This window comes from Salmo trutta, chromosome 35, assembly GCF_901001165.1.
Source record: "Salmo trutta chromosome 35, fSalTru1.1, whole genome shotgun sequence".
Classification (NCBI taxonomy): Eukaryota; Metazoa; Chordata; class Actinopteri; order Salmoniformes; family Salmonidae; genus Salmo; species Salmo trutta.
This window is the reverse complement of record NC_042991.1, coordinates 21,149,060-21,172,319: the sequence shown is the minus strand read 5'-3', so window position 1 is coordinate 21,172,319 and position 23,260 is coordinate 21,149,060. Positions and strand designations below refer to the sequence as shown.

At 41.6% G+C, this 23,260-nt stretch overlaps 1 long non-coding RNA gene across 2 annotated transcripts; it reads left to right on the top strand.

Moving 5' to 3' along the window:
- The first annotated feature begins 599 nt into the window (after positions 1 to 599).
- On the top strand, positions 600 to 8,768 carry LOC115174847 (uncharacterized). 2 transcript variants are annotated; one of them, XR_003871868.1, is made up of 5 exons: positions 600 to 1,326; positions 1,798 to 1,938; positions 3,298 to 3,506; positions 4,002 to 4,076; positions 8,676 to 8,768. It is a non-coding gene; the product is annotated as an uncharacterized LOC115174847 (long non-coding RNA). The 2 variants fall into 2 exon arrangements; XR_003871867.1 differs by having other exon boundaries at positions 600 to 1,938.
- The last annotated feature ends 14,492 nt before the right edge of the window (positions 8,769 to 23,260 follow it).

Genomic DNA, 23,260 nt, shown 5'->3' with positions numbered 1-23,260 from the left:
ATTTGTAAGGGTGCTCTCGAGCGGCTAGATGTTCTTTACCATTCGGCCATCAGATTTGCTACCAATGCTCCTTATAGGACACATCACTGCACTCTATGCTCCTCTGTAAACTGTAAATCTGTATACCCGTCGCAAGACCCACTGGTTGGTGCTTATTTATAAAGCCCTCTTAGGCCTCACTCCCCCCCATCTGAGATATCAACTGCAGCCCTCATCCTCCACATACAACACCAGTTCTGCCAGTCACATTCTGTTAAAGATCCCCAAAGCGCACACATTCCTGGGTCGCTCCTCTTTTCAGTTCGCTGCAGCTAGCGACTGGAACGAGCTGCAACAAACACTGAAACTGGACAGTTTTATCTCCATCTCTCATTCAAAGACTCAATCATGGACACTCTTACTGACAGTTGTGGCTGCTTCGCGTGATGTATTGTTGTCTCTACCTTCTTGCCCTTTGTGCTGTTGCCCAATAATGTTTGTACAATGTTTTGTGCTGCTACCATGTTGTGCAACTGCCATGTTGTGTTGCTACCATGCTGTACTGTCATGTGTTGCTGCCATGCTATGTTGTCTTAGGTCTCTCTTTATGTAGTGTTGTGGTGTCTCTCTTGTCATGATGTGTGTTTTTATTTGATATTTTATTCCCAGCCCCCGTTCCCGCTGGAGGCCTTTTGCCTTTTGGTAGGCCATCATTGTAAATAAGAATTTGTTCTTAACTGACTTGCCTAGTTGAATTAAAAAAATATAACCCTGCTCACATCGGCCTTCCTCTGGCCCACTAGGCTCCACGGATCGATGAGTCCAGCAGCCCACCCCTCGCTCTCCCAGGAAGGGACTGAATACCAAGAGGCCTCCAGTTTGACGAATAGAACTTAGTTGTCTCTGCTGTCTCTTCTCTGTCTCTCTCTGCCTCCCATTTGCATGCAGCTTAAGGAGTAATCAAGGAAGAGGATGTGAAAAGTATGTAAGGAGATAAGTACTTCTTTCATTTGGTGGGACCTTCTACTGAATCCTGCTGCAATTGGATTATTATGAAATACTGTCATTTGTATGGCAGTACATTGGAAAGATGAGTTTCATTTTAATACTAAATATTCTCGCCCCAATTTATGCAACACGAGCCAAATCGTACACGTTTTGAGTTATGTTATCGTTTGTATCTTTGTAGACTAGGGATTCTTAATGCCTCATGTTTTCTTGATGGAAATGGTGAATATGATGAGATTATGGTGGCATAGTCATTACCATTGTCCCCATAAAATGTGGAAACGGCAATCTCTCTCTGCAGATGTTGGTGAATACGCTGAAGTTAATAGAGTTTCAGGGGTAAGAATATGTCTTGGAAATGGTAATGCTACCATGGACGAGTTTGCACAAATTATTATAGTTCTTCATAGCTCTGCCATCTGAGCAGCAGTGCATGCAAATCAGGATGTATGCAGACAGATGGGATTATGCACACCATGTCGCCAATGAAGGACAATTTCTAAACAGCGGTGGCAAAATCCTCTATTAATTTGATGCGATTGATCCTGTCAATACCTAAGAAAACAGGGACAAGTAATTAAGTAGTAGTAGCAAATTGACTGTGAACATACACACACACATACTGCATTCTTCGAAAGCATTCAGGCTCTGACAATTCTGTTATTTTGAGGAAAATGAGGAGTGAAAATCAGACAAAGCAGCTGTCTGTCTGAATTTGACTTTCACACGTTTACCTATTAACCTACAGAGCTGGGCTTTTGTAGTTAAAGTTCTCTGCTCTGTTAATGTTTTATTTTATTTGCCTTTTAGGTTCACCTCCACATGGAGATTGCTCAGTCTGGCATCTATCCAGTCTACTCATGTACAACACACTATGTAGAGATGCTGCTGAAGCCTGAAATGCCACTGGTCTTCTCTACCTTCAGGATGTCCGGTTTTACCCCCTCCCAGGTACAATATCACCCTATGTCCTTTCACTTTCCACTGTTTTCACAGGATTATATTATAATCAAATGGATACCCTTAATTACGATTTTGACCTTGGTTTCAACCATTGAAATGGAATAGAAAGGATTTTTCATGAAACAGTGTAATACGTTTTCTTCAAGGTCACAGCCACACATATTCTCTATAAAGAAGTTCAGAACTGAGGCTGCAGAATCCCTCTACTGTTCGGCTTGCCACACTTGACTCCCTTGACGTAAACGTTCATGTCCAAACAAAGAGTTCACCTTGAAAGTCTTGTTTTTGATCTCATCTTCTTTTGGCTCAGTGTTCCAGGCTGACTGTCATCTTGTATGTGTCAACAGGGACTGAGTATCTTAAGCTAAAGAGTTTACAGTATAGATTTAAAGTCATTGGGTGCAAACTATTGCATCCACCTTCCCAATCAACCTCTATATATCAATCCAATATGTTCTTGCCATGAATGAAATTATGCCCTAATACGTTTTAATAACATGACAAAGCAGGAATCACTAATGAAACTGACCTTCAGATGAGGACACCTCCATCAGGAATGGCAATATATTATTGTGCACCTGCAGCTATGCCACATAATCTGGGGTTGCTAGGAGAGATCTTCAGAGACTGTAAACATCACAGGCGGCTGGTGGCACCTTAATTCAGGAGGACAGGTGCATAGTAATGGCTGTAATGGAGTTAATTGAATGGTCTCGACACATCAAACACATGGTTTCCTTGTGTTTGATTCCATTCACTTAATTCCTGTCATTATTATGAGCCATCCTCCCTTCACCAGCCTCCTGTGGTAAACATACAGAGTAAATTGCAGTGTGGAGTGAGTGAGTGGAGGAGCTAGCAGATCAGTCTGGGACTGGCCTTAGCTCTGTCTGACTGAATAGTTCAAGTTGAATGTCACTTCTTTCCCTTCAAAATACTGTTATTGAGAAGACCTTGAAAAGACAGTTAGAAAGACCTATAAAGGGTGTCAAGTGTACTGTTGATTTTACAGATGAATCTGTTCTTACAAAAACGAATTAGAAGTTTTAATTTAGGCAGGATAGGAGTTTGATTACAATACATTATGCATTCAAAATAATGATTGTCCTCTGTGTGGTTCAGTATCTTGGGTAGAGAAACAAGACAGTTAATTATGGTTAGAGTCAAGCTCTCCAGTTAATTTTGTAGCCCCAGTAGGTAAAGCACATGATAGATGTCATACAACCACTCAGCATGCTCCACAACACCACTGTCTCAAAGCCTCAGTACTTATTTCTCCAAGTCATGTGGATTAGATTAAAACATTCATAACCCTTAATATCATCCCTTCATCTGTGTCATTTCCAGGTTTACATTCTTAGTGTGGGTAGGTGTTTTTCCAGATGTGTCTGCACTGGCTGAGTCAGTGTTTCTGGAACTACCTGGACTGGCCTGAGATCTGCCACTACGTGTCCACCTGTGTGGTGATGCGGCTGAACTACCAGGTGTACATGTGTGTGGCCGTGCTGGAACACCTGCAACACACACAGATCCAGGACCTTCAGGTCTTCCTTATGGTGAGTCTGGCTGGCTGTCAGTCACACTACCTGTGGCACCGCAAAGCCCTTTAACACTGAGACACTCTCCATAGAGCACAGTTGTTTTCATACAGCTAGAGCTAGTGAATTTGTCCACAAGAGATACCAACTGAGTCCCAGCTCCATCAACAGACTGTTAGTAGTTTGACTAAAATATTATATCATGGCCTTATCTGGAGATATTCTTGTGATGAATTGTAGCATGCATTTTGCCTCAAATACAGCTAGACAGAAACATGCTTACGCAATTTCCTCATTGTCCTTGGTTCAACTTGGACAGTCTGAAGCATGCTACTTTATAAATGTTCATTGAGGTTCAGTTCACACTTTGAAAAATAGGGGATCTGTTTTAGACAGCCAGTCGGATGGGTTTGTTGGGTTTTGTATGTATCCGCAGCTGCTTAGTACATCTATATTTCATCTCAATTAAACATTTAAATGGAAATTACTTGTCACAATTGTTCTGGATGTCAGTCTGCAGCTCGATGCGGTGGAAGACAGAGTGTAAAAAAGCATTGCCGGTGACTCAAATGCTACATGAATCAAATGGTAAGTAAAGCCTCTCTTTGTTACTCAAAATTCAAAAGAAATTGCCTGTCACTACACAATGCTGCCAAAGGTTCTCAGCCAACTATCTGCTCTGAGATGTTTTCTAAAGTGCATTCCTAAATGTTCTCTCCCGTCCCTGCTTCTCTCTAACAGTAACAATAGGAGCAAGGCTACAGTACAGTTGGAATACCTAACTTGCTGTATGAATTCTTATCTGTTCACTTCACTTTTTGCACATTTGATGGTGTTTACAGCTCTTTTCTGGATGACAAGTGATAAAGACTATATATTGGTCACTTATATTGGTCATTTGGATGGCTTTTCAAACAAAGATTGCCATTATCAACTTGGAACAGGAAGGAGTAGGAAGAAATGTCACTCCATTAAGTAGAATGTTCTTCATGCTAATCCCACATTTATCACCACAGCCCACCCTTGTTTTGACAGGGCAAGTAAGTGAATGTGCTCGTGAACATAGATAACAGGTCTGCCTTAGAGCAGGGTGCTGGAGGCGCTGGTTTGGAGATGACCTAGTCCATTACGGATAGAAGCATGTCTGCTCTATGAAATTCCAAAATAAATGTATTCTCAAATATTTAATTTTCTCTGTTACGCTGTATGCACTGAACTGGCATGCATGATGGTTTCTGGCACTCCGATGTTCAAATTAAAGGAATGAAATAGTCTATAATGCGCCGCAGCGCTCAACTCAGACAGCGGTGTATAGCCTTTCGTAGCTGCTGGTAAAGTAATTCAAAGCATTTACTTCATCCCTCAGGATATAACTTTCCAGAACTACTATTTTTTCCATGTAATGTTGTTACTAAAACAAAATCAGGCAACACCATGTTATAATAGTTGACCTGTTTACCTAGTCGACTTGTTGTGTGTTCTATGCCGAGATGTTCACAAGTCTTTGAGGTAGAATCAAGTCTCAAGTCCTTTAGGACCAAGTCTAAGTCAAGTCTCAAATCGCTTTTGGCAATGGCTTTCTGCCTGCTGTGGGTTAGGTCTATAAACCTTGTAAATTATTTGAAGAGATTCCCTTGTTCATTAGTCTATACTTGTATGAAAGAAAGCACATCAGGCACTATTTAAATCAAAATACATTTCCTTTTAAAATGTAGACAGTTTACATTAATAAAAGTAATTGTACCGGATATGGAAAAAAGCAAACATTACATTTTAAAGTGCGTGGTATTTTGTGGCAGACATGTCTATATTTCACTTCATTCTGTCACACAAACAGAAAATCTGTAGGTGAAGGAAGATAAATGACAAGTATGAATGTAAACCAAAATGACTGACAACTGTTCAATAACTGCACTACTAAAGTATCCTATATATCAAACGTAATGACCTTTATCCCTAAAATATACTTACTGACCTCGACACTTAACAGAAATACAATTTACAATCTTTGCGACTCGAGTCCGAGGCTCAGACTCGAGTTTGCATCTTTGGTTTTTCTATGTGAGATAAATATTCCTCCCGAGGCGCATTCAAGTTACGAGAGCCATAGGAGGGAAACATGTATTCTGACAACTAGCATTCAATGCACAACTATTCTTAATTCAACACTTTTGAAAGCAGTTTTGCAAATGTATTTTGAAAGAAGTTTTGGCCTTTGTTGTAAAAAGAGGGGGATCCCAGTTTTACGTTGCTACCACGTTCATAGCCACGGGAAGTAAGTGTGCTGAAACAACCCCATGAAAAATCGAAATGATTTAAAAAATCTTTACTTCTTCAGTTGTGTGCGTGTGGCATTGTTTTACAAGTGCAGTTTTACAACCGGAGATTCAAGCATGGTTTTTAGGCTCAGTTGCAACAGAACTTTTAAAGGGGCATTTTCGTTTTAAAAGGGCAATGATATACTTTGTAATAGAAAATGCAGATGGCCAAACCCCTGCTTCAGCCTAGGTACATTTTCTAGCCACTATGTTGCATCAGTTGGGCTACAGGTGATAATGCTTATTGCTAATAGCACATCTGATAATATAGACCATGCATAGGCTATAAACATGGTTCACAGTGATGTAGCGCTCCCTCACTTTTTCAATTTGAGAATACACCTAGCTGCATGGTAAAAATTATTTCTGGAAAATATATTCTGATGAATTGTAAATAAATTCGATTTAATTGACCACTTTGAGCAGGCCAAATCCGATGTAACAAGAACAGCCACAGACCGAAAACTCTACCAGGGGTTGCTAAAACGTCTGTCCTCAAAACGGTCTTATACCACCCACTTGAACGCCCTACTGTCCGAGTGCTTAGCTTACAGAAACGTACCTTATCATCACACCAATGAGATCTAGCATCCAAATTCACCCTGTGTCTGCCTTGATGTTCATAAAACATAAAAGTGGAACCCAGAACAATACGTGACCACTGCTGTCCTTTCAGCACCATGATACGAAGGGCACTCAAAACGCTTATAATCACCCTCATCAAGATGTTGCCTACGCCTAATAGTCCTACTCATCACTTATTATTATTATTATTATTATATTACAAATGTCACTTCTCACAATGGTGCTAGTTTAGTAAAGTTAGAAAAAGCTGAATAAATATCTCGCAAGATCACATAATGATTCATTAGTATTTTACATAACAGATTGGAATATAATACCATATAAGTCTACTGTAGCATAGTAGGCCTATAATATGTTACACCAAAAACACCTCCTCAGTCATTTCTTATCTGAAGCTGAATAGTCAAAAGAAAATCCTCATGCGGCCAAAACTCAACAGCACGCACCGCATGCTTTAGTTGAAACAAAATAGGCCTACAAGAAATGCTAATAGTTTTTAACACCATCTGCTTTAATTCACTCATGAATCAGTTATTCAAGAAGATCTAAATGCATGTTCCCATGAAACTGATTGAGATCAAATAATGGGCACGCAGTTTGGACATTTCACTGGTAAAACGTGAAGAATTATCATTCATTATTGACAGTGATAATGGCCTATTTTGAAATTAGGTATGCCTAACTTGGTGTTTGGGGGTATTAAAAATATGAATAATTGTTGAGAGAAGATGTGTGGGCATATAGGCAGACGTTGCAATTGGAGGATGCATTTTATGCACCTATTTTTTATGATATTCAATCTGTGGTACAAACTTTTAGTGGTTAAAAAAAAAATTGTAATCCCTCGCCTATCAAACATAGCACTACACTACTGATGGTCCAATCATTTTTACCAGTATGTCATTGCGCCCATTTCTGGAGGTGGAAATTATATTTTAGATGGCGTCAGCATAATTTTATTTTCATTATGTTTTTTTAGAATGTCCTTTTAAAAAAGTAAACAACCTCCTGAGTGGCGCAGCGGTCTAAGGTATAGCATCGCATTGCTAGAGGCGTCACTACAGATCCGGATTCGACCCCGGGCTGTGTCGCAGCCTGCCGCAACCGGGAGACCCATGAGGTGGCGCACAATTGGCCCAGCGTCATCCGGGTTAGGGGAGGGTTTGGCCGGCTGGGACGTCCTTGTCCCATCGCGCTCTAGTGAGTCCTTGTGGTGGGCCGGACACATGGACGCTGACTTCGGTCGCCAGTTGTACGGTGTTTCCTCCGACACATTGGTACGGCTGGCTTCCGGGTTAAGCAAGCAAGCAGTGTGTCAAGAAGCAGAGCAGCTTGGCGGGGTTGTGTTTCAGAGGACGCATGGCTCTCGACCTTCACCTCTCCCGAGTCCGTACGGGAGTTGCAGCAATGGGCCAGACTGTCACTACCAATTGGAAACCACAAAATTGGGGAGAAAAAGGGAGGGGAAAAGAAAAGGAAAAAAAAGAAAGTACAAAGTCACCAGAACTGAGCTTTTCAGTCCTTCTACATAAAAATTATCCCAGGGAGGACCCGGACCCCCTAAGCAAGGGGACTGGAATTGGTCAAACTCACAGTTTAATACACGTACAAAACTATCCTCTTTCCCTAAAAGCATGATGGTCATGGCTTTCTTACATAAAAAGGAGGTTAACTTGGCCCCAGGCAATTGATCTGAGATCGACTTAAGTTTCAATCATGGGATTTTTTGGGGCTTTAACCCGTGCCACTACATAATTTAAAGTGTGGATATAAGGACATTTGCATTGCACTTGTTTGCTCAGGGTTGTTCTGTGTCATTGGCTAAGATATCGCCCCTTTGGGGGATATCAGTACGTAGGTAGCAAACAGAATACGCTTGCACTGCACACATGACTTTCCAATGAACCCATAAAAGTGTATTTCCTCTGTTTTTCATTTTGTATTGTCTGTGTACTTGAGAATCACCATAAAATATGTATTACTCCGAGAGTAATTATAAGCCTTAAATGAAATTGCTTACTGTAGAAATTGCCCAAATTAAATAGTATTTTGTCCTTGCAATTTGGCCTCGATCCAATTGAAGTTGTTAAAATGTCATTGCACATTAGGCCATCCCACACACTGGCTGTACTATTACAGGTTGTTAAAGTCCACGTTGTTGTTGGTTGTATATTGCTATGTCAACCCCCTCACCAAACGAACACACACACACAACAAGCCCATAGAGGGCTGGACTGGAAGCCTAACCAGAGTTGCTGTGTTCTCTCCTCTCGTTTCCCATCAGGAGGAGCTTCAGAGTGAGTCATTAACTGGAGTACATGGAGGGTCTGGAGCACAGTTACAGAACAATGGTACTGACAGACATGAAAATATCTCTCAGAGAATCAGCTAGCAGCGCTGACACACCACAGCCGTCACTCCCCAGGCTGCACTGGGACTGGGACTGGTAATAACAAGGTAAAGGCTTCTCGTGACAGGATTAACCAGTGTGTGTACCTGGGGACTCTCATACTACCTGTTGTATGGATTGAGGAAAGGTTTGATACTGTGTATGCTCTCTGTAAATGTTGTTTATACCTCTAAGATCTGTCAGTATTGTTCTACATATTTAAAGATGTAGAGATGTATGAAATATTAAATAACAGATATGAATAATATACTGAACAAAAATATAAACGCAACATACAATAATTATAGGCCCTAATCTATGGATTTCACGACTGAGAATGACTGCTGGTCACAGATACCTTTAAAAAAAGGTAGGGGTGTGGATTAGAGGTCGACCGATTATGATTTATTGGAGGACCAAAAAAAATCCAATACCGATTAATCGGCCAATTTTTATTTATTTATTTGTAATAATGACAATTACAACAATACTGAATGAACACTTATTTTAACTTAATATAATACATCAATAAAATCAATTTAGCCTCAAATAAATAATGAAACATGTTCAATTTGGTTTAAATAATGCAAAAACAGAGTGTTGGAGAAGAAAGTAAAAGTGCAATATGTGCCATGTAAGAAAGCTAACGTTTAAGTTCCTTGCTCAGAACATGAGAACATATGAAAGCTGGTGGTTCCTTTTAACATGAGTCTTCAATATTCCCAGGTAAGAAGATTTAGGTTTTCGTTTTAAAGGAATAATAGGACTATTTCTCTATAGGATTTGTATTTCATATACCTTTGACTATTGGATGTTCTTATAGGCACTTTAGTATTGCCAGTGTAACAGTATAGCTTCCGTCCCTCTCCTCGCTCCTACCTGGGCTCGAACCAGGAACACATCGACAACAGCCACCCTCGAAGCAGCGTTACCCATGCAGAGCAAGGGAAACAACTACTCCAAGTCAGAGCGAGTGACGTTTGAAACGCTATTAGCGCGCACCCCGCTAACTAGCTAGCCATTTCACATCAGTTACACCAGCCTAATCTTGGGAGTTGATAGGCTTGAAGTCATAAACAGCGCAATGCTTGAAGCACAGCGAAGAGCTGCTGGCAAAACGAAAGTGCTGTTTTGAATGAATGCTTACGAGCCTGCTGGTGCCTACCACCGCTCAGTCAGACTGCTCTATCAAATCATAGACTTGATTATAACATAATAACACACAGAAATACGAGCCTTAGGTCATTAATATGGTCGAATCCGGAAACTATCACATTTATTCTTTCAGTGAAATACGGAACCGTTCCGTATTTTATCTAACGGGTGGCATCCCTAAATCTAAATATTCCTGTTACATTGCACAACCTTCAATGTTATGTCATAATTACGTAGAATTATGGCAAATTAGTTCGCAATGAGCCAGGCGGCCCAAACTGTTGCATATACCCTGACTCTGCGTGCAATGACCGGAAGAGGGGTGACACAATTTCACCTGGTTAATATTGCCTGCTAACCTGGATTTCTTTTAGCTAAATATGCAGGTTTAAAAATATATACTTCTGTGTATTGATTTTAAGAAAGGCATTGATGTTTATGGTTAGGTACAGTCGTGCAACGATTGTGCTTTTGTCGCAAATGCGCTTTTGTTAAATCATCCCCCGTTTGGCAAAGTTGGCTGTCTTTGTTAGGAAGAAATAGTCTTCACAGTTCACAACGAGCCAGGCGGCCCAAACTGCTGCATATACTCTGACTCTGTTGCAAGAGGTGACACATTTTCCGTAGTTAAAAGAAATTTGTGTTAGCAGGCAATATTAACTAAATATGCAGGTTTAAAAATATATACTTGTGTATTGATTTTAAGAAAGACATTGATGTTTATGGTTAGGTACAAGTTGGAGCAACGAGAGTCCTTTTTCGCGAATGTGCACCGCATCGATTATATGCAACGCAGGACAGGCTAGATAAACAATGAATATCATCAACCATGTGTAGTTAACTAGTGATTATGATTGACTGATTGTTTTTATAAGATAAGTTTAATGCTAGCTAGCAACTTACCTTGGCTTCTTACTGCATTCGTGTAACAGGCAGGCTCCTCGTGGAGTGCAATGTAAAGCAGGTGGTTAGAGCATTGGACTAGTTTAACCGTAAGGTTGCAAAATTGAATCCCCAAGCTGACAAGGTAAAAATCTGTCATTCTGCCCCTGAACAAGGCAGTTAACCCACCGTTCCTAGGCCGTCATTGAAAATAAGAATGTGTTCTTAACTGCTTTGCCTGATTCAAAAATATTTATATATATATATATTTTTTTTTTAAGAATCGGCAAATCGGTGGCCAAAAATACAGATTGTTATGAAAACTTCAAATCGCCCCCAATTAATCGGCCATTCCGATTAATCGGTCGACCTCTAGTGTGGATCAGAAAACCAGTCAGTATCTGGTGTGACAACCATTTGCCTCATGCAGCATGACACATCTTCACATAGAGTTGATCAGGTTTTTGACTGTGGCCTGTGGAATGTTGTCCCACTCCTCTTCAATGGCTGTGCGAAGTTGCTGTATATTGGTGGGAACTGAAACACGCTGTCATACACGTCGATCCAGAGCATCCCAAACATGCTCAATGGGTGACATGTCTGGTAAATATGCAGGCCATGGAAGAACTGGGACATTTTTAAGATTCCAGGAATTGTGTACAGACACTTGCAACATGGGGCTGTGCATTATCATGCTGAAATATTTGGTGACGGCGACGGTTGAATGGCACGACAATTGGCCTCAGGATCTCATCACCGTATCCCTGTGCATTCAAATTGCCATCGATAAGATGTAATTGTGTTCTTTGTCCGTAGCTTATGCCTACCCATACCATAACCCAACCACCACCACGTACTGCCAAATTCTTTAAAACAACATTTGAGTTGGCTTATGGTAGAGAAATTAACATTCACATTTCTGGCAACAGCTCTGATGGACATTCCTGCAGTCAGCATGCCAATTCCACAATCCCTCAAAGCATGAGACATATGTGGCATTGTGTTGTGTGACAAAACTGCACATTTTATCAGTGTCCTTTTATTGTTCCCAGCACAAGGTGCGCCTGTGTAATGATCACGCTGTTTAATCAGCTTCTTGATATGCCACAAATGTCAGGTGGATGCATTTTTTGGGCAAAGGAGAAATGTTCACTAAGAGAGATGTAAACAAATTTGTACACAACATTTGAGAGAAATAAGCTTTTTGTGCGTACAGTATATAACAATTCTGGGATCTTTTATTTCAGCTCATGAAACATGGGTCCAACACTTTACATGTTGTGTTTTATATTTTTGTTCACTGTACATAATAATGAACTTCTACTTGATGTACTGTCTTTTACATCTTCATGGATCTTCTTGTAGGGTTATGTTGATGCATTATAGTAATACAACTCTAAGGGCATATAATATTTACTTGTAAACCTGCTGACCTCTCCTATCTGATACGACCACTACTAATATCTACACTAGACAATATGATGATTGTTTGGTAATGCCCTTTTAATTCCAATTCTACTCAGCAATGCATTACACATCCTCTCCTGGAGATCAATGCTAAGCTCCAAATCTTTATGAGCGGTATAGGGTCTGTGTATGTGCCACCAGTGTAGCTTACCAAGTAGCTCTATCTTGCAGGACCACTCTCCTCATAGAGAGGGTTGATGATGACCATGGAGAGGTGGCGTTGTTGTGAAGAACCTTCATTAATAAACATCCCCTCTCTCTCCTTCAGCTGAGCCATCTGATATGAAAACCTCTGAATAATTAATGAGATCATTAAAGCCTTTGGTTTCTCCACACAACAGCTGTTAAATATTATATACTGTTTACCATCTGTATAGGGCAGAGGTGGAAAGAAGTGATAGAAATCAGTGCCACAATATGTTTACCTGGTAAGCACTTTGAGCAAGGTTTAAAAGTCATTAGACTTGTATTTCTTTATCTTTGATCTCCATGTTTGAAATAAAATTGAACCTTCTAAGTTTGATTGTCTGACAGTCCCTTTTCTTCATTGGTGTGACTCGTGCAGTCATTGTACTAAACCATTACATTTTTGTCTAATGAGCTGTTTATTTCAATTACGTAAAAAATTACATTATCAGCCAACACTGCTGCGTCTTCTGGAGATTGTTAGATTACATTTTAGAAATGACAACAGCAACCTTTACAGTAATGATCAATCTAATATTTCATATGAATGATAGACTTTAAATGACAGGAAGTAATTTCAATTGGCTAATCACTTATAATTACACTGATTATGTGGTAATAAAGCTACTGTGCAACGCTACATGATCCTTGCCAAGCGAGCAGATTCCCTATACTGTAGATGGTGTAGGCTTTGTATTACAAATATACAAAATTTACGCAATCTCCATAGACAAACATTGGCAGTAGAATGGCCTTACTGAAGAGCTTAGTGACTTTCAACGTGGTACCGATCCCACCTTTCCAACAAGTAAGTTAGTTAAATGTCTGCCCTGCTAGAGCTGCCCTGGTCAACTGTAAATGCTGTTATTGTGAAGTGGAAACGTCTAGGAGCAACAACAGCTCAGCCACGAAGTGGTAGGCCACACAAGCTCACAGAACGGGACCGCCGAGTGCTGAAGCGCATAGCACGTAAAAATAATTTGTCCTCGGTTGCAACACTCACTACCGAGTTCCAAGCAACTTCAGCACGAGCTGTTCATCGGGAGCTTTATGAAATGGGTTTCCATGACCGAGCAGCCACACACAAGCCTAAGATCATCATGCACAATGCCAAACGTCGGCTGGAGTGGTGTAAAGCTTGCCGCCATTGGACTCTGGAGAATGATACCTGCCCCAATGCATAGTGCTAACTGTACAGTTTGGGGAAGGCCCTTTACTATGTCAGCATGACAATGCCCCTGTGCACAATGCAAGGTCCATACAGAAATTGTTTGTCAAGATCGGTGTGAATGAACTTGACTGGACTGAACAGAGCCCTGACCTCAACCCCATCGAACACCGTTGGGATGAATTGGAATGCCAACTGCGAGCCAGGCCTAATCACCCAACATCAGTGGCCGGACTCACTAATTCTCTTGTGGCTCAATGGAAGCAAGTCCCTGCAGCAAGGTTCCAACATCTAGTGGAAACCCTTCCCAGAAGAGTGAAAGCAATTAAATCATTAAAGGGGGAGACCAACTACATATAAATGCCCATGATTTTGGAATGAGATGTTCGACAAGCAGGTGTCCACATCCTTTTGGTCATGTAGTGTATGTATTTTTTCCTCCTTAGCATGTCAGTGGTCACTAATGTCCTTTTGGTGCTGTATAATGTTCACCTTGCATGCGTGTGGAGCAGTGTGGTTTGGGAATAACGGCTCAATACCTCACACCATTACATAAATAAATATTGATTGCCAGCCAGCTCACAGTATAGTCATTGGATACATCTCAGATGAAGAAGCGATCTGAACTTAGCATTTTACAACCACCTCTTTGCTGACTATAGAAATGACTATAGAAATGCCGAATTGTTTAATGATCCAAAAGTGCATCAAGCAGCAGTAGAAACTTCATAGCTTGTCTCTCCATTCCATTGCTGCTTCTCCTTTAATTTGAAATGGACTGATGTTGATTAAAATGCAAGGGGTAGACTCCCACAGTCACTCTGCCTAAACCCTGCTTGCTTAAACCCCTAGCTTGGCAGTTTTCTCTTCTGTGAGAGAATAGAATGATGGAGAGAATAATACAATCCATTCCCTTCGTTGGATAGAGGTGGAAGAAGGAATAGGATGTAAAGGATAATATAACAGGGAGATCAATTAGGTGGAAGGGAGGAAGACGTGAAAAAAGTATTGAATAAAGATTTTACGTTATTTTTCATGGGCTCAGGCTCTGAATTGGTAGATACTCACAAGGCAACATTTTGCTTGGCCTTTTAAGATTGTAATGGCATTGCTGTCCCCAACTTAGTGGCTAAATGGTTGGCTCTGGATGCTCTATGCTTTTCTCCACGTCTAATCTAATGCCTCCATGATCTAACCTTTCATAATTGTATTAGTCCACAGTCACTTTGATTTCATCACTGTCAATCCACATTTTTGTTTGTTGCCATTTGAAAGGCAGCTGTAGACATTTGTACAGAGATTTGCACAGAGAGCTCATGGGAGAGGAGAATGGTTTGAGAATAGAAGCTGATGACTGAACGGTAAATGATAACCCAACCGAACACACCCCCTCTAAGTGTCTGTCAGAGTTGTAACCGATGCACGCTCCCACAGCGCTGGACTTATTCCACTCACAAGTCCCAGGTCAGTGGAGGAGGACTGAAATAGATAGGTCCAGAGGCGCAACTGTGGCCCCTGGCTGGCAGAGAAATAAGCTTTGCAAGGGGGTTTTCATTCTGTGTGCAGCGTGGCGTGTCATCCAAGCCGGTGCACTCTGAACCTTTGGGAGACCTTGTGGAGGAGAACTGTAAATTGACCTGTCGATTGCTTGGAGACTCCTTGCCTTTGGGCGGAGAGGTGAGTGGATCGATAGCACATTAATCGCCCATGCTACCTTGCTCTTATTACTCCCCTTCACACATAAAACACGCTGCCACAGAACCTGCACATTTTTTAAACTCTTAACGCACGATTCGAGATTCCACACCACCTTGTGTTGCACTCTGTTGTATCTGGAAGCATAGCCGCAGGAAGTAGGGGTGCTGAGGGTAACAAAAAAAATATTACTAATTTAATCATATTTGTAAAAAAGAGACTGTATATATACACTGGAACATTGCTGGAGGACTTGCTTCCATTCAGCCACAAGAGCCTTAGTGAGTTCGGGAACTGATGTTGGGCGATTAGGCTTGGCTCGCAGTCGTTCCAATTCATCCCAAAGGTGTTCGATGGGGTTGAGGTCAGGGATATGTGCAGGCCAGTCATGTTCTTCCACACCAATCTCGACAAACCATTTCTGTATTGCCCTCGCTTTGTGCACGGGGGCATTGTCATGCTGACACAGGAAAGGGTCTGAGCTCTTCAGTAAGGCCATTCTACTTCCAATGTTTGTCTATGGAGATGACATGGCTGTGTGTTCGATTTTATACACCTGTCAGCAATGGATTGGGCTAAAATAGCCGAATCCACTAATTTGAAGGGGTGTCCACATACTTTTGTATATACAGTGTATACAGTATATACTGTATTTCCCACAAAAGCAGTGGACTGGGCCTTGACTAATCTTGTATTAGCGGACCGATATAGCCATCTGTAGTGCATGCAAAACATTCTCAGTACCTATGGTTATATTCCCTGGAATACAACTCCTGCAGTTGAAGCACATCTTTTCAAAGAACACACAATGTGCACTGGTGTGTTGTCTGTCTGTGTGTCCTGTTAGAATACTGAACAAGAGCCCTGAGAGAATGGATGAGGAATGGCAAAGAAACACAGACCTGACTGCAATACAGAGAGGAACTCACACTAATAAGAGCGCACACACATTCTCACTCTACTGCACGCACACACACACTCACAAACACTAGGTCTCCAGTACACACTCAAGGAGCACTGATCCATACAAAACAATGAAACAGGAAATCAAGCTCCAAATCAGCCACATAAAGAGGGTGGCAGAGTTAGAGAAGCTAGAGAGGGTGTATTGTGCCAGGGGCATCCGTTAAATGAAGGGGCAGTACTTGACTATCAGGCACTGTGTTACATGAGTGAAGGGTAATAAGTCAGAGCAGCTCCCCACCATACATCACAGCAACATGATAGCAGAAGTCTCAGACATGCTTCCTGACGTCTCAGACACCCGCGGAGAAAGGTCACTTGAGACACATCATTAGAAGGGCCTTACAGCAGGCTGTTCCGCATATTGCGTGCATGAACTATAAGGATTAGATGCTCTCATTTTGGCATGAGCTCTCAACACCTCACCCTTCATTTTAATGGTCAGTATTGAAACCTGGTAACCTCTACGGGATCGGTGTCCCTCCACCGGGACGGTTGAGCTAATGTGTGCTGATGTGATTAGCATGACGTTGTAAGTAACAAGAACAATTCCCCGGACACAGACATGTCTTATATGGACAGAAAGCTTCAATTCTTGTTGTAAGTAACGGCACTGTCCAATTTACAGTAGCTATTACGGTGAAAAAATACCATGCTATTGTTTGCACAACAACAAAAAACTTTTGTCACGGCCACTGGTTTGATACATTCACCTTTGAAGGTAAATAATGTACTTACATTCAGTAATCTTGTTCTGATTTGTCATCCTGACGGTCCCGGAGATAAAATGTAGCATAGTTGTGTTTGATAAAATAAATGTTTAAATTAAAATGTAGGAACTGGGTTCTAAAGTTTGAACACCTGTTGTTTCTGGGCTTCTTCTATAGAAATAGATAATGTAGGGCCTCCTGAATGGCAACGCTGTCTAAGGCACTGCATCGCAGTGCTGGAGGTGTTACTACAGACCCGGGTTCATTCCCGAGCTGTGCCACAACCAGCCCTGGCCGGGAATCCCATAGGACGGCGCACAATTGGCCCAACGTCTTCCAGGTTAGGGGAGGATTTGGCCGGTGGGGCTTTACTTGGCTCATTGCGCTCTAGTGACTCCTTGTGGTGGGCCGGGTGCCTGCGGGCTGATGCCGGTCACCAGTTGAACAGTGTTTCCTCTGACATATTGTTGCGGCTGACTTCCGGGTTAAGCTGGCGGGTGATAAGGAGCAAGATTAGGTGGGTCATGTTTTGGAGGACGCATGACTCCACCTCCGCCTCTCCTGAGCCTGTTGGAGAGTTGCAGCGATGAGACAAGATCAAAAATTGGGGCAATTTTCTTTTTTTATATAAAAAATGTATATGTCATGCCTCTAGCTTAATAGTAGGAAGCAGATCAATACGCATCACTACATTCTGTATCAGAAAGGTTGGCCCTTTGAAGTCTCGTAGATTGATGCATTGCTCTCTTTTTGTTTATAAAGCTATTTTACAAAAACTCCTGCTGTACCTAACATCAAAATAACTTTTAGATGTACAAGGGATGTACAAGGGTCTCAGGGATGGATAACTCTGGAAATTCCTTCAGTGTACAGAGTTAAGTAAATCAGCTTTTAGTTTTTTTTGCACCTTATAGTACTTGTGGAATAATCTCCAAAACGCTAACATTTGATGAATTGGTGCCTTTAGGGCATTTCAGACAGCAGATTGAGGACCTTTTAAATTAAGAATGTGTTTGTTTTCTATGACTGTGTTTTGCACAGTATCTTTGTTTTGCTTTTCATATTGTATTGATGTGTATATTTTTGTAATTACAGGGCTTATCTGTAAAAGGGACCTTGGGCTAAGCATGACTCCCTGTTAAAATAAAGGTTAACTAACTCTGCAGAAAGCATAGTCTTAACTCTCTGTATTATGGACCTGCTGCTCCGGTGTTTTGAGTTCAAATCAGTGTACAGCTGAAAGCCCCATCTCTGACAGCTTGTGCTGATGAGAGGAAATGTCATGCTAGTGTCAGAGTGTTCACAACAGTGCTATCTGCTCTGTGCTGTTGAATGTCACAACTCCAGAGACGCTGTTTGGAACGGAGCACTCCAGGACCAGTCAACGGCTGCTGCTATACGTCAGGGGAGATGGCTAACAATGGCTCCACGTGTGCGTCCTTTAAAGGTCAGGGCCAGATGTCACTCATTGTTTAATAAAAACCAAACCTTTGTGTACACTGAACATTGTGTTATCCTCCAACAGGTGTGTCCATACAATAGCACTGTGATCACAGATAAACTTTTGCTTACTGGTCCCCATGACTCATGATTTATTCCTGTGAAATAAGGCAGTAGAAATAAACACTGGCTAAGTTTTGCTGGGGATGTGACAAACAACATCGGGTGAAAGAAATGAGACAAATTAAATAGCATACAACTCTGTTGTATAGCCTTTACTGAGCAGATTAAACAAGCTGAACTTAGTGCTCTCCATTCATCAATACAGGCCCCTCAGGGGGATGGAGACAATATACCAGGGGACAGTTCCAGTCAAATATTAATCATAAAATGTCACGGGAGTGCACTCTGCAAGCTCCCAGTCAAAAGTGGTCCACTCTGCAAGTCGTGCAAAGAGATTAGATTGATAATGACAAGGCTTTGCAGACTCACTAAAAGTCTGAATTGAAAGCTCTTCGCCAGGCGATCACTAAAGCTAAAGAAAAGCAGATAATTATGTAATCATATTAACAGCTATGAAGGCTAACCCATGGCGTTTTCCCATGGCGTCTTGTCCACTGGCTTGATAATTCACCTTTGGATATGAGCAGCGGCGAGGTTTGGCAGTTACTTTGAGTGTGTGGGTGTGATGAAACTACAGCAGTAAATTAGTTTGGCCTGGGGATGTGCAGAAGTTCTCCTTGTGGCAGAGGAGATGACAGGTTAGTGAGCGAGATGGGAGTCATCACATCAGCCGGGCTGGTGTGAGCCAGACAGCGATGCAATTAACATGAGCTTTATTAGCTAGACCTTACACCACAGACGGACGGCCAACAGCATCTCATCTGCTGATTACAAAAGAGATAACTCTATACCTGTAAAAGCAAGACCTGTAATCACCCCCTGGCACCATCCTGCAGACAATGCATTTGAACTAATATACAGCTCTGGAAAAAAATTAAGAGACCACTGCAAAATTATCAGTTTCTCTGGTTTTACTATTTATAGGTATGTGTTTATAGGTATGTTTTGGGTAAAATTCACATTTTTGTTATATTCTATAAACTACTGACAACATTTTTCTGACAACTGCCGCAAAAATTCAAGCATCTTGGCTTTGTTTCATGGCTTGTGACCATCCATCTTCCTCTTGATCCTCCACCAAATTTCACAGTGGGTGTGAGACACTGTGGCTTGTAGGCCTCTCCAGGTCTCGCACCCACTGTGAAATTTGGTGGAGGATCGTTGATGATCTGGACACATGAATCAAGCCACGTACAAGGTTGTCCTGGAAGAAAACTTGCTTCCTTCTGCTCTGACAATGTTCACCAACTCTGAGGATTGGTTTTTCCAGCAGGACAATGCTCCATGCCATACAGCCAGGTCAATCAATGTATGGATGGAGGACCACCAGATCAAGACCCTGTCATGGCCAGCCCAATCTCCAGACCTGAACCCCATTGAAAACCTCTGGAATGTGATCAAGAGGAAGATGGATGGTCACAAGCCCTCAAACAAAGCCGAGCTGCTTGAATTTTTGCGCCAGGAGTGGCATAAAGTCACCCAACATCAATGTGAAAGACTGGTGGAGAGCATGCCAAGACGCATGAAAGCTGTGATTTAAAATCGGGGTTATTCCACCAAATATTGATTTCTGAACTCTTCCTAAGTTAAAACATTAGTATTGTGTTGTTTAAAAATGAATATTAACTTATTTTCTTTGTGTTATTTAAGGTCTGACAGCACTGCATCTTTTTTTGTTATTTTGACCAGTTGTCATTTTCTGCAAACAAATGCTCTCAATGACAATATTTCTATTTGGAATTTGGGAGAAATGTTGTCAGTAGTTTATGGAATAAAACAAACATTTTCATTTTACCCAAACACATACCTATAAATAGTAAAACCAGAGAAACGGATAATTCTGCAGTGGTCTCTTAATTTTTTTCAGAGCTGTATATTATAACATACCTTACCTAAAACATCCAATAATGTTGAGTGCAGAGGTCTCCTGGTCAGTCAGTCAGGATCAGGCGTGGGTTTGCAGTGAAGGAGGAGATAGAGGCGAGGAGATGGAGGGATTCATTATTTAGTGGAGATGCTGACATGCATGGTAATTGCAGCCTGTCCGTTTCCTCATAATTAACTAGGCCCTGGAAAGTTCACACTCATCCTGCCGCTATTGATCTCATCGGCACGACCAGCATTAACGAGACAGAAGAGGGGAGGTGTTGCCCTCACACAACACACAGAGGAGCTAGCTAGCATAAAGCTACATCTTCTGGACGGATTCATTAGCAGTAGGTAGACTTGTAACCCATCTGTTGTCATAGTAAAAGTCTGTCCTTGTTTTTATACTGTATCAAATCAATAACCATAACCATATTCGTATGATGCAAAATCTATGCCTTGTATACAGTGTGTTTCTACTTATGTAGTTACAAAGTATTTACATAGTCGTGCTATTGTTTACCCAATCAGTGTTGCTTTACTTCTTGAATAACCGTGAAATGAGCATTAGAGCCACTGCCATCTGTGAGAGCGCTACAAAAATAGAAGACCCTCATTTACATCCAAAGACATTGACATTAATTTAGTGGCAGCTGCACTAGCCCTGGAATCCCTGCAAAGTTCAGCATGGGGCACAGATTATACCAGCTCTAATTAATGATGTGTACCTGGACCCTCCACAACCACTGAGCTCACATATCTACAGACAGAGCGCACATACAAGCACACACACACACACACACACACACACACACACACACACACACACACACACACACACACACACACACACACACACACACACACACACACACACACACACACACACACACACACACACACACACACACACACACACACACACACAGTATGCCTTCATTACCCTCATATAAACTTGGATAAGTGAAGCGGAATTCACGTTCATTATTGAGTGCAATCACACAAACGTAACGATTTTATAGATCCTGCCACCTGAGCTTTTTATAGATAACAATTTGCATAACCTCAGCCACTACAATTTGAATATGATTCCTACCTTCCAGACAGATCACAGTAAATAGATACTGGAGAAGAATATAACAAAAGTAGCCTTTCAAGAGGGTTCGTCACCAAACTATGGATTGATTGCAACACATTATCATCCCAGAGAAAGACAGAAGGCCTCAACAAGCATCCTGTTGAGAACTGTGCAATTCATCTGATTTCAATTCCATATTCATCACCCAAAATTTGCATCTGCACAATATCAGTAATTACAGAGAGAGCGAGTACGGCAAGCCAGTAATAATTTCTGCCTTTCCCATGTGGAATGACACACACAGTCAGAGACTCAGACTCCTTTCAGCACATTCACAGACCACTGTGTTTCTCTTTAGAAATATACAAGAGCAGAGATTATATCCAAGCACAAGTAGATTGAAAGTTTGATGAAACCCTATAGAGCTAGTGAATTTCCCTGAGTCATGCTACTGTAGATGTCTGTTTATGGTTAGCAGTAGCTGTATTGTTAACAGAAATGAACAATTTTATTTATTTATATTTAATTAGTCAAGTCATTTAAGAACAAGTTCTTATTTACAATGATGGCCTACCCCGGCAAAACCCTAACGACGCTGGGCCAATTGTGCACCGTTCTATGGGACTCCCAATCACAGCCAGTTGTGATACAGCCTGGAATCAAACCAGGGTCTGTAGGTGACTCCTCTAGCACTGAGATGCAGTGCCTTAGACCACTGCGCCACTCAGGAGCCCATTAACAGCCAAGGATACTGTGTCTATTTATCTCATCCATTTACCTTCAGCTTTTCATCAACCCATCCTGTTCTTGAACTTTCATTGTCACTTCAGAAAGCCTTGTGTCCAAATGTAGAAAAAGCAGACAGGCACAGATGGTCTCCATGGTCTCTGAGCAATTAAACACGGTGCCATGCTCATGATGACAATATGATCGTCCTGAGAGAGGACAGTGGCTTTGTGTTTGTGGTTTATGGGCACAGTAAAGATCAGGAGGTGATGTTTTTTTCACCCCCACAATTTATCTGCCTTGACTCCATCACTTGGGGTCATCATGAACAGCTCAGATTATGATATCCTCCCTCTCTCCTGTCTGTCTATCTCTCTCCTCTGGAGGTTCTGTAGGAGATAGATCACCTCATCACCTAATCTGACAGTGGTACTTGTCTTTGTAGATGGAGAGGCGATCTTGTGCACTCATGCCTGTCTATTGGATTAGATTGGCAGTTTGTGAAGGCTGAGCTGCTTCTTGAGGCTTTGATTTAGCTTACTGTACCTAGGGTCCTTCTGCTCAGCAGTAGAACAGTCATATCTGCCAAAGGATGCACAAGCAGTATTGGACCTGTGAGGATGTTTTCAACACCTGTTTTTATTTCTGAACAATGGGTGTCATTTGAAAGGGTATCATTTAATGGGGTTAGAGCAAGAGTCAACTACCTTTGTTTCTGACATAGCTGGTGTCACACTCAAACCTCTATTTGGAAAGTTTTACCCTCTCCTAATAAATGTGTATATAGCTGGGCGAAATAGAACAACTTTTTGATTGTCTGGGGCTTTCTGGACACCATATATATTCCTAGTGACAGTTATGGGGACACGGTGGTCCCTGTTCCCTTGTTATTGTGGCTGAGTAGAATATCTCCATTACTCCCATTTATCTGGGTGACAGTAATGGACCAATAAAAGTGCCTGAGACCAGAGTCCAGTGACAGGCGGAAGACAGGGTCCCAGCCAGCCCAGGCTAAAACAGT